Raw genomic sequence first — 12,190 nt, 5'->3', positions numbered from 1 at the left:
TTGAGTGTGGCAGCCGGGTGGGATATTGGAAATGGGACTGTTGTGGAAAAGCTGAGACTGTGGGCTGCTCTCCTTGTTGGCGTTTATGGAGTTGTCTAAATTGCAGATTCGATGGACAGACACCCTGAGGGCTGCAAGCCTGGTTTTCTCTGCTCCATAGCCAGCGTGAGGCTGGGCTCATACTGAATGCTCAGTGACTCAGGCCAAAGAGGCGCCGGCCAGCAAGGCGCATGGAAAAAGTGGGCCCCTCCCCATTTTCCTGTTTGCTTTTGGCTTGTTTTGTGGGGGCCTTTTTTGGGATGATCTTCTGTGTTTGATGAGAGCAGGAGGGCTGGTGATTTTTAACATTAGGGAAGTTTTGGTTAGGTATGAGCAATGGGCAAGTGACTCCAAGAATCGGCTTTGAACCATGGCACTGCTTTCCTTGCTGGTGGGGCTGACTTGAACCTCCCCTCACTCTGCGCTTCGTCTGTGCGATTAAGGTTTTCTCTCCTCACCAGAAATCATTCAGCAAAATGAGTTATTAAAAGCTGGTTAACTACTCCTACCTCCGGGTAGCTCCTGCTTAACAACCTCTCCCGGGGAGCAGCTGTCAAGCTCAGGCCCCGTGGAGCTGGCTGGCGGGAAGATGACTCATTTACATAGAGCCTGTCCTCCGTCCTGTTCCCCCCACCCCCAGATCTGTCCCTGTCTCTCTGATGACTAATCTTTTTCAGGGATGAGATCACCACCCTTCCTGCCCCCCACAAAAAGAGCAGAGCCCTAGCCTCAGCCCAGAATTGTGCGAGAAAACTGAATCCAAGACCAAGGAAAGCAGGGACAGTCCCTGAAGGGACAAAAGCCTGGCCAACGAGAGCCTGGAGCCAGGGCAGTGAGATGAGAAAAGCCCAGATGACTGTCTTGGCCCTGTTCCTTGCTCCCCAAGCTCAGAATCCCCACACAGGGCTGTGGTAGGGCACATGCTGCCTCTCAGAAAGGCAGACAGACCTGGCTGTGGGGACACGGCAAGTCTATCCACCTCTGCTTGGAAGTGTCAGTACAATGTCAAGTGAATCACATTTTACCTCAAAGCATTTGTGATAGATGAGCAGATTTTCAGAAAGGAAACCAGTGGTGGTTCCTGTAAGCAAAGACCCCTGCTCTCACGTGGACAATTCCAACTCTGCTCAGTCAATTCAGTTTTTATACACCTAGAGAAGCACCCTGCATCCCTGCCCAATAGAAGGGTGGGGGGCCTCTGTGCCCAGGCTGAGGGGAGACATAGGGAAAGGGGCCGAGAGCCTGAGAAGCTAGATTCCAAGCCCTCTGGACAACTCCCTCAGGCCTGGGGACCATTTCTCGGGCTCTGGATCTATCAGTCCAAGGAGTTGTCCCAGGGCTTGCCTCCTGTCCCTAACCTCTTCTCACGGAAGGTGGCCTGGTTGGCTGTACCAGAGGAGTGGTAAAGATGAGAAGGCAGGATGAGAACCAACCCATACTTTAAAGCTGCAGCCAGGGAAGCATGCTAGAGCGTCCATAGAACCCTGTGTCTGCTCTGCTGGCTGGCTGACATGCCCCCTGCCCGAGGTCAGTGAAGGCTCTCTGTTAGGTCCTGGCTGGGTCATGAGGCCCCTGGACTGAGGCTAAGGGGTGATGCACCCCCTCTTCCAAACCACGTAGGGGCCAGTTCCTACTTCACATTCTGTTCTCAGCTGCCTACAAGGAAGGGAGGTCGATCCCTGGCTTACAGGAAGTGAGGGATGGAGGGGCTTGCTTTATGGAGCCCCTAGCCAGTGCTCAGACTCTGCAGGTGCTTCCACAGACGTATCCCCAGAGTGACTCCTGGGAGTGGGGGGTTATTGTCATTATTCAGGTGAGGAAACCAAGGCTCAGAGAAGTAACGAGTGAAAGAACACCACCAACACGCAGGTCTAACCGCCACACCCACGTCTCTTTCCATTGCACCTCGAGGCCTGATTTAGCCTTGGGTTTAGAGAACACAGCTGTGATTTTGCTCTGAAACATGCAAATTATTGTACCAAGCCAGGGACTTTGCCAAAATGCCTGCCCTGGGTCTGTGGCATGAGTGCACCAGATCCTGAGTGACAGGAGGTAGAGGCTGGGGCTCAGTGGTATCAGGGACCTCGTTCAAGGTCACAGAAAATGGCACAACCAGGACTCCTACTCAGGTCTGCCCAGCTCCAAGTTCTGCTTCCTTCCAGTCATCACCTTGCCTTTAGCCTCTCCCCCTATTTGCACAGAGAGGCTCTGATGACCTGGGACCCAGACTCCCTAGTTTCTCTCTCCTTCTGGTCTGTTCTGCACATTGTTCTAGATCGATTGTGTTAAAGCACAGCTCTGCCAGGATTGCTCTCCTGCTCATACCATGCCGAGCTCTTATTTGACAGGAAGATCTAGAATTTCTTAGATTGGCATTCAAGGCCCCGACCCACTTTTCTGGCATCATCTCCCCTCTTTGAGACTTCTTCAGGCCCTCAGGTTCCTTCACTGACTTATTCATACACATATATTCATTTCCCAGGTATTTACTAAAAGCCTGCTCTGTGTCACGCACTGGGGGGGATATGAGGTGAGCAAGACAGTCAGAATCCACGCTTACACAGAACCTAGCATCCAGCAAATGTACCAGGAACGTTCTTGCGTCCATGCCTGTGCACCCACTGTTCCCCAGCTTGCAAGGTCTACAACAACTTATAGCCTTTTCTCTTTACCTGTCTGCATCCAATTCATCACCTGGTAGCTCTTTCAGCCCCTCAGGCATTTAGCTATGTGCTGCTTGTGACTACTGTTCCAGAGCATCATTTAACCCTTTCAGTTTTTCTGTGTTGTCTTGTCTGTAGGATGCAGCCAATGTCTTAGATGTCCTCTCACCCTCTATAAAGCGGGTGCTCACAGGACAGCTGCTAAATTCCTGACAGAACTGGCAGTTTGTCTAGTGGTCACAAGCAGGTGCTGTAAGAGTCAGGGTTTCCATCTTAGTTTTAGTTAATTCATCTGACATGTTCCTGAGACCTGCTATGTGCCAGGCATGGAGCTAGGGAAGGAATATGATGATGTGTGATATTGTCCACACCCTGCAGCCAGAGGCCACCACGAACACACCCACAGTTGGACAAAACTGAGTGTACTGACTCATGGCGACAGGGGAGACTGTATACCATGGGTTGCTGCAGGGCGTCTCAGTTCGTGAATAGCAGAAAGGACTTATTTAGGATTTCAGCTTGAGTTGGGTGATTTTGGGGAAGGCTCAAGGAAGCAAGGCTTTGCTCTGAATTGGATGCTGCCAAGGAGCAGGGATAATTCTAGGGGTGGGGGTCTTGATAATTCTTACCTAGAAGGTGGGACTAATGGAGCAAGTTTAAAGCTGTGATTGGTCAAGAAGCAGCAATCGCTCACATTAAACAGAGGGCAGCGCCTGGTCATTTTTTGTGGTTTGGATGGTGTTCTCATTTGGTCTATGTTCAGAGATGATTATGGGTGCGTGGTCTTGTTTTCATCTCACTTCATCGTGGTCATAACACTTGGTCTGATGTAGGAGTCCTGTGAAGCGGCTCGCGTTCCACATCAGGGCCCCCAGCCTCGCTGTGAGCGCCAGGCTAGATCCCTGCTCTCGGGGGCGGCTCTGCTCGTCTCAGAATGGCTCTCCACTCAGCGTTCCATCGCGGCATTTGATTGGATGCCACTCAGTATTTGTTTTTAAAGAAATTCTTTCCAAGTCTTCCGATGTATTTGGCTGTATCTGTGCCTGTGTGTGCGCACACACATGTATTTAATTTCATAGGTGATACACACCCCTAGGTTCTGGGTGGTTTTCATTTTAATTTTCTTCTATATGTTTTTATAAATATTTCACATTTCCTGTGGTACAAATGGGGCAGTTGCTATTTTGGAAACTATAACTTGTCCCCCAATAAGCATTGTTATGTTTAAAAACGTATAAATAAAATGAATAAAATAAGGCCTCTGTTCTCAAAAGAATGATCGTTATGAAAGTAAGAGCCTGGGTGACGTTGGGGGACGCTGGGAAACAAGAGAAGAGACCTGGGAAGGCTTCCCGGAGGAGGCGCTGCTGGCTGAGTCATAAAGATGCCTTAGCCAGGCAGGTGGAGGTGATGAGGGAGGGTCTGGGAGGTCTGGGATGTGGATTCAGGGGTCATATGGATTAGACTTCCCAGGGGTCATGTACAGTGTGAGAACAAGTGCCCCTGGGGAACCCTTTAAAGGGCAGATGAGGAGCCTGTGAAGGATGCTTTCATTCACTCAACGAATACTTCTTTCTTTCTTTATTTATCTAGATCTAACTATCTGGTTAGAAAAACTTATTATATTTAATTTTCTTTAAACACATACCTTCTCCCTCCCTCACCCACTCCAGCCAAATATTTATTGAGGACCTACTATGTGCAAGGCACTGTGCCAGGCATTTGGGATACAGCAGTGATCCAAACAGATGCCTCACGAGGCTGTATTTCAGCATGAGAGATGGATAATCTACAAACACCATACACAAGTAAATTATGGGATAAGAGTGTTCCAGGCCAGTCAAGAGCTGGAGCAAAGGCCCTCAGGCTAAGAAATGGGGGGGGGTTAGAGAATAAGAGAAGAGAGAAAGAGAAAGAACACATTAGACATAGAGATTAGTCAGCAACCCTCTCATGGACACGCTCGGGGCAAAGTTTAACTTACACAAATGCCCTAGAATATGAGAAAACCTAACATTCTCATTTTAACTTTGAATGAGAGATAAACAGATAAACCAGTGGTTTTATGAAAAGAGGAAGAAATACACTAAATAATTCAAGTAGATTTCAAGGGGCAATGGAGATGTTGAATATAACTGATAACTGCCTTTCTTTTCTGTCAGCAGAATCTCATACCATTTAAGAAGGAATTAAGATTGTAAGAACAACCATTAACATTTTAAATAACCCTAGACAGTACATAGTGCAAATTTTTTTTGCCTTATTACATTTGGTCATCACTATAACCCAGGAAAGAGAATGTCATCCTTTTCCCCATCTTATAGACAAGGAAATTGAATTTGTGGGAGGTAATGTGACTTCGAGTCTGAGCAAGAATTTGTACCTCCTGTCTCTCAATCTCATCTCTCAAGCCTGACATCTTTCAGTTATAACAGAAAATATTCGAGGGCGTGTCAGTTTTATTTTGTATACAGTGTTTACATGCTCTCACTCAATGTTTACTTATTAAAACTCTACATGACGGTAATAATAATAAATAATGTGATAATAATAATAATAAAGCCAGTCACTCTGGCTGCTATGCGCAGAGGTGAGATCAGGAGTCCATTTTGGGGCTGTGGCATCTGACGGATCTGGGTGGCCCAAAGCAGGGTGGTAGCAGAAGGGGACTAAGGAAGGGCGGCCAAAGGGAGGACATAAAAGCAGGAGAGAACAAAGTCACTAAAGCCAGAGGAGACAACTGGTTTAAAGGAGCAAGAATGAGGGGGCAAGGAAGCTTCTAGAAAGATCTAGTAAGATAGACACCTAACAGTTTCCCTGGGACTTGACAACTAGCTGGTTCTAGGCAGGAAAGGACGAGGCACAGCCTCATGGATGGCAGACTGCAGGGGGCTATAGAAGGTGCCAAGGGGGGAAGAAATAGACACAGGGAGTGGGGACAGCCCTTGAAACCGCTTTACCAGGGAAGGCTAAGCTTACAGTCATGCCTGGCAGAACTCAGGGTCAAGACAGGTGCTTCACTTACTTAACCACAGGGGATGTCATGAATTGTATGTTTGTGTTCCTCCAAAATGTATATGTTGAAATCCTAACCCCCAAGGTGATGGTAATAAGAGGTGGCACTCTTGAGAGGTGATTTGGTCATGAGGGTGGAGCCCCTATGAATGGGATTAGTGCCCGTATAAAAGGGACCCAGAGAGCTCTCTCGCTGACTTTCTACCATGTGGGGACACAGTGAGAAGGCAGCTGTCTGGAAAGCGGGAAGACGGCTCTCACCAGACACCAAATCTGCTGGCACCTTGATCTTGGATTTCCCAGCATCCAGACTGTGAGAAATAAATGTTTAAGCCACTCAGTCTATGGCATATTTGTTATAGCAGCCTGGATGGACTAAGACAGGGAGGTTGAGTAACTTGCCCTAGTATCAGAATATGGTGGTTAAAATTCCAGGCCCTGGAGTCAGAGATGCGGGTTGTATCTAGGCCCCACCACTCATTCAGAGCTACTCGCCACACCTCGTCTAGCAAATAGAGGCAGTATTACCTCACCGAGTTGCTTTGAGGATCAGATGGGACAGCTTCTGTGCTCAGCAGAGTGCTTGGCAGAGTAACTACTCAGTAAATATGCTTATTATTAAGGTCATAAACCCCACAAACGGCAGAGAAAGGAGAAGGTCTAGCTGGGCAGACCTCTGTCTTGAAGAAAATACAAATGATGGTCTGAAATTTCATAACGGCCTGTCAAGTATCAGATCTTGCTTTAAAGGCATTCACTCTCTGGCTTAGTCTGTTTAGGCTGCTATAACGCAATTCCATACACTGAGTGGCTTAGGGTCCCTCTTGTGGGGACTCTAAATGCCATCTCTATATTAAGTCAGGTCATCAGAAAATAGCAACTGCGGACCATATTATCCTTGCTCCCCACAGAAATGCTTTCACTATGGTTTAATGTTTCACTTCCTGCCTTTAAAAAGGGATGATGGAAACAACTTTTTGAAGATTATGTCAGGCTTCTGCAAAACCAAAGGAAAAAATATCATTGCCTATGTCCCTTATTTAGAGATGTATGCGATTCATTTCTCCTTGAATTAAAGATCTGAAGTGTTGGTTTCCTGGGGGCACTTGTGCCCTTGCTCCCTTTTTCTTGAATGCTGAGTGCCCAGTTTGCCTGTGCAATGGATGCTCAGAGCCAGTGTAGTGATCACTTGCTATAGGACTGTCCCAGCGCTTGGTACATTTCTCACCAGTTTTCAATGATCTTTCAGCTTCCATCATCCCTCCCTCTCCTTTCCCTTGTCTTTCTCCTGTCCACAAGATTTGCTGAACACTTGCTATGTGTAAGCATTCTGCTAGGACACAGCTCTACCCTCTTAGAGCTTACAGTTCAACTTATACTAGTTTTATCACTTGTTCAAATCCTTTGTGGCAGTAAGCTGGCTTTTAGTCATATTTGATAAGCAACAGCAATTTCTGGAAATCCGCAAGTCACAGCAGTCCCACCAATATATGTATCTCTTTCTCCAAGATGGTCTTTAAAATGCGTACTGACTATGCTTCACCCAGGAAGGTTCTGAAATTAGGTTCTAAAATGCATACCGACTATGCTTCACCCAGGAAGAAGAAATTAGGACATAGACATGCATGGAGAGAAGTCTATGTGAAGATGCAGAGAGAAGACAGCCACCCTACATGTCAAGGAGAGAGGTCTTGAACTTCGGGCCTCCAGAATTATGAGAAAAGAAGCTGACCAATACAGCCTGTTTGCTAAGCTGCAGCAGCCCTGTGTGGCTGCACCTTGCTTATTCTGTGTTTTGCAGCAGCGTTGGTAGCAGGGAGCTCAGATGCAAAGCTTAGTTTCTGAGCCTTGATCAGGAGGCTGTGTTTATATTTATCCTGCTAACTTCAGGGGACTGTTTATACCCAGAGCAATAACCTCCCAGGCGAGGTGGGGGCAGCGGAGGAACCAGCTGCTTCTGTCAGACCCACTGAGTTCCTCCGGAGGGGGCACACAGGCTCAGGCCCTCAGGCCCTCAGGCCCGTGGTTCTCCTCTCATGGGCCACCTCTCTTCAGGCTCTCTCTGGTGCTGGCTCTTCTCACCCCCACACTGGGCTTGGGCTCCAGGGACAGAGTCTAGTCGCCCTGCACAGGGGGATTGCACAGAGGCCTGCTGCTCCTCAAAAGCTCTCTGGAATATGCACAGCCCAAGGACTGGTGCCTTTGCAAATGAGTCACAATTCTAGTCTCACTCAGATCCAACACAATACCAGGTATTTAGTAGGTGCTCAGTAAAGAGAATAAGAAGGAATTTAGGTTTTTAAAAATTACAGTGGTCCACGCTTATCCACGACTTCGCTTTGGGCAGTTTCAGTTACCATGGTCAATACCAGTTTGAAAATATTACATGGAAACTTCCAGAAACAAGCAATTCATAAGTTTTAAATTGCATGCCCAGGACCTGAATCATCCTTTTTTCCAGCATATCCGGGCTGTATATTACTACCCACCCATTAGTCACTTAGTAGCCATCTCCATTATCAGATCAACTGTCCTGATATCGCAGTGCTTGTGTTCGTGTACCCTTATTTTACTTAATGATGCCCCTTAAGTGCAAGAGTTATGCTAGCAATTCAGGGATGCCAAAGAGAAAGTGCTTCCTTTAAATGCAAAGGTATGTACGTATAGGAAAAAACAGTATATACAGGGTCAATACGATCCACCAGTTTGGACATCCACTGGGGGTCTTGGAGCATATCCCCCAAGCATAAGCGGGGACTGCTGTAGTCTAGACTCATACCTTCATAAATGTAAAGCGACTCTGCTGCCGGTTCTCCCTTCTTGCTCTGTTTCTTGGGAGATTTCAGGGGAGGGTCTCCTGGAAGTGGGCGCCAGCCACCCTGGGCTTGACCTAGGGCCTTGCATCTGAACTGATCTTTCTGGAGCCTATGAGAGGTTTCAGCTGGACCCTGGCCACACTGCATAGATCCTTTTGTTGTCAGAGAAATCACTGCCGCACAGTGACCCTTGAGTTCCTCAGCAGGGACAGCATATGAGATGATGGTACCAAAGCCAGGTGAAGGTGCCCAGGCTTCTGCTGCCTGCAAAGAACTCAGGGGTGTGGGAAGCCAGTGCATGCCACGTTGAGCAGCCAGGAAAGACACAGAAAAGCTTACAGGTTTTCTGCACTGGCTAGTGGAAAAACTTTATACTCTTGGGTGGATAAATACATGGGTCAGCCTATACACTGACATGCAATGTATTCTCTTTAAAGGAATTATTTTAGGTGGGAATTTTAATTTACTCGAGCAGGTGTGTTAATGTAACTGAGAAAGAGAGCTGCCAGAGCATTATATCACAAACCCTGTCACAACCACCACCACCACCACAAAGAGCAACAATCCCCACCACAACAAGCACAGATGACAACCACGTTTTTTAGCTCTGATCGTTACACTGTTGCCTTCCCTACTAGGCTTCTATATACTAGGACTGATGGTTTTAAAGGTTATTTTCACACATAGTTTATTCACCTTTCCTCCCAACCATCTATGAGGTGGGTGCTATTGTTCTGTTTTCAGATGCACCATCTGAGGCTCTACAAGGCATGGTTTAAGGCAAGAAAGTTGGGGAGGGGGTGTCAAAACTTGGGTCAGTGACCCTAGAATGGCTAACCTTCCCCTTGTGGGTCTCTGATCTCTGACAACACGGTGTCTAGGGATTCCAGAGCAAGAAGCCCATTGGAAGCTCAGCTGTCCCACTAGGTGCTTCTGCCCTGCGGCCAGTCACCCCAGAAAGCAATGGTATATTCTCCCAGGCGCCTGCTCTGTGGGCTCTTTGGGAAAAAGGATAGAGAAAGGATCAGGATGGTTGTGAGGATGCTGCCCATGGACTGGTCTTCTGCAAGCTGGGCCAGCAAGATAAGGCTGCGGGATGGGTCAGTCCCCACTTCTCCTCTCTGCCGCTGTTTCTGGAGGTCCGTAAAAGGATGTGTAACATCTTTAAAGTCTTTCCCATCTCTTGGTGAAGGAATGGAAGCATTGTCCACCCAGCTTCAATTCTCAAAGTTGTTTCTGCCACTGATGGGAGGAGGGCGAGGGTGCTTGTCACCAAAGAGCCAGGAGGACATCCCATCACTGCTGTTGGGAGCAGGGGATCCCCAGATGTTGTCTCAAGTCCCTGGGGCCTGTCCTCCCTTAGCTCTTGGTGGCAGCAAAGGCTGAGCAATGTTCTAGAACCATCACCACCAATTTCACCTATCCTTCTTTTGGACTGACTCCACTTGGACGACAGACACACAGACATGCCAGCGCTCCCCCTGCATCGCCCCATCCCCCCACAACACCCCTTAACAACACGTGATGTCTGAGGTAAGCTAGGCCAAAGGAGTTCTCATCGTTAGATCTTAGTGAAGCCTCAGCCCATCCTTCAGGGAGGCCTCACAGCCGGGGAAGCCCTGGCACTTCTGCCCAGGGCCTCCACCATGAACGTCATCTCTGAATGACGGATTGTTTACTGAGAACAGCAGCTTGGGAAGCCTTTCTCTTTCAAACCCCACCTTTCCGGGCCCTAGAGATGGCTAGCACCATTGTTCCAAGTGTTCTCACTAAAACACACCAGTCCCGTGTACCTTCCTGAGTAACTCACAGGTTGAGAAAGCTATAATTTCATGGGATTTGTTTTAAATGCTCTTTGTTGGCAGACGTGGGCTCAACATGAGCGCTCTGTAATTTTCCAGCCTCCTAAATGGCCCCCCTGTGGCTAATACGTACCACGCACCAAACATAACCCACCCTCTTTCCACCCCCTAGGCAACCCAATTACTCACTCACATGGTCTACACCAGGGCCCTCCTTGGGGGGTCCTGTGGAAGGTGCAGTCATGCTTCTGACAAACCATGGCACATCCTCTCCAAGGAATACTGTGCTTCCTCAAACAGGGATGCTTTAAAAAGTTTATTTCTACATTACATATCAATATATGAAAAGTAAGACTCCAAATTTTAATCCAGAAAAAAGACTCAAAGGAATATCTCCATCGTTCTATTTTAGAGGAGGAAATATGGGAATTTTTTTTTCATTTCTTTGTGCTTCTCTTTTTCAAATGTTCAATAATGAAGATACATTATTTTGATGAATTAAAGATTATTCATTTTGTCATTATTTTTTAAAAGCAGAGTCTAACAGTCTGGTGGGGAGAGAAGCCGGATCATCACTGGCAGAAGCGAAACGAAGGAGAAGAGTCAGGGAAGCCTGAATTATTACAGTGGGCTCTGCAGAGGAAGTGGCCTTTGAATGCTACGTGGATTTTGCATAAGAGAAGGGGAGAGGACAGGAGAGTGTGTTCTGGGCAGAGTATGCTGTGGTTAAGACCCAGAGGTGCACGATACCAGGTCTTGTTGGACTAGAGCTAAGGTGCAGCAAGGGGAGTGTTAGCTACACTCAGGCCAGGGCCATCTCCAATTCAATCATGTTAGTATCTGTTACGTCTCTAAATTCCTCAGTCAGGCAGCACCAAGTCTGCCGCTCGGAAGGGTGTGGGGTGGGGGGAAGAATGGCAGAGGAGGCAGGGGCTCCTGAGTTAGAGTCTCAATTCTGTCACTCACTAGCTCTTTGATCTGAGAAAGCCCTTAAGTTCTCTTTGCCTCAGTTTCCTTATCTATAAAATGAGGCTATGAATTGTACTTACTTCCAGAGGATGGTGGTGAGGAGCAAGTGAGATAAAGTGTGTAAAACGTTTTGCATAGCGCTTAGAAATGTTGACCATTTGTGCTGTTAGAGAACAAAGAACAGAATTTCTAAAGATAGGGGATAAGGAAGTACAGAGAAGAGGAAGGTGGTAGAATAAAAATTCCAGATTGAATTTCACTAAGCTTCTTTTGCTTTCTTTGGGTAAACAATTTGCTCAGGAGGCCAGCTGGCATTATCTATATGCTCTCTTGGGGAGGAATTCACCCCACGATATTCTCCCAGAGAAAGAGACCACCAGTGGACAGGGAAAAGCTGTAAATGCAAGAACTTAAGTGCCCCAGGAACAGCCCTTCCCCTATTCAAAAATTTGCTATGGCTTCCCAGGGCCTAGAGCTGTGGGGCCTAGTTTTCTGGCTTGGACTCCTACCACTCTGCAATTATTGCAAGGGCGTCTGAATCTATTTATTCACTGAGCGTTGTTCTCAGCCATAATAACTTTCTCCTACATGCTCATGCTATTTGTTTCCAAATATATGTAAATGTAAAACCATTAATGCATTTAAGAGTGGTATTGAATTAATTCAGAGGACTTTGTATAAATATGTGTTTCTCCTATTAACAGATGCTGAAAGTATATATGACCTCTATCATATGTGTTCTGTAAAAATATTTCTAGCATTTAACGTGATCCTCAGATTTCAGAAGGTTGGGAGACTTCTACTTCACGATGATCATCTAATCACCTGAATGTATCTGCTCTCCTTGTAAGACCCTATTAAAATGATGGTAAAAGGTTATAAAGGT

At 47.1% G+C, this 12,190-nt stretch overlaps 1 protein-coding gene and 1 long non-coding RNA gene across 2 annotated transcripts in view; one reads left to right on the top strand and one right to left on the bottom strand.

Annotated features, from left to right (window-relative positions):
- The window catches only part of LOC111740592, a 22,151-nt gene extending 14,505 nt beyond the window's left edge, over positions 1 to 7,646 (top strand). The window contains exon 3 of the long non-coding RNA XR_002780663.1: positions 7,316 to 7,646. This is a non-coding gene — a long non-coding RNA (uncharacterized LOC111740592). The remainder of the gene's footprint in view (positions 1 to 7,315) is intronic.
- The window catches only part of KCNK12 (potassium two pore domain channel subfamily K member 12), a 45,489-nt gene that overhangs the window by 12,484 nt on the left and 20,815 nt on the right, over positions 1 to 12,190 (bottom strand). The window lies entirely within an intron of this gene.

Source organism: Pteropus vampyrus, unplaced genomic scaffold, assembly GCF_000151845.1.
Source record: "Pteropus vampyrus isolate Shadow unplaced genomic scaffold, Pvam_2.0 Scaffold66, whole genome shotgun sequence".
In the NCBI taxonomy this organism is placed as follows: domain Eukaryota; kingdom Metazoa; phylum Chordata; class Mammalia; order Chiroptera; family Pteropodidae; genus Pteropus; species Pteropus vampyrus.
The sequence above is the reverse complement of the archived record's forward strand: the minus strand, read 5'-3'. Positions and strand labels throughout refer to the sequence as shown.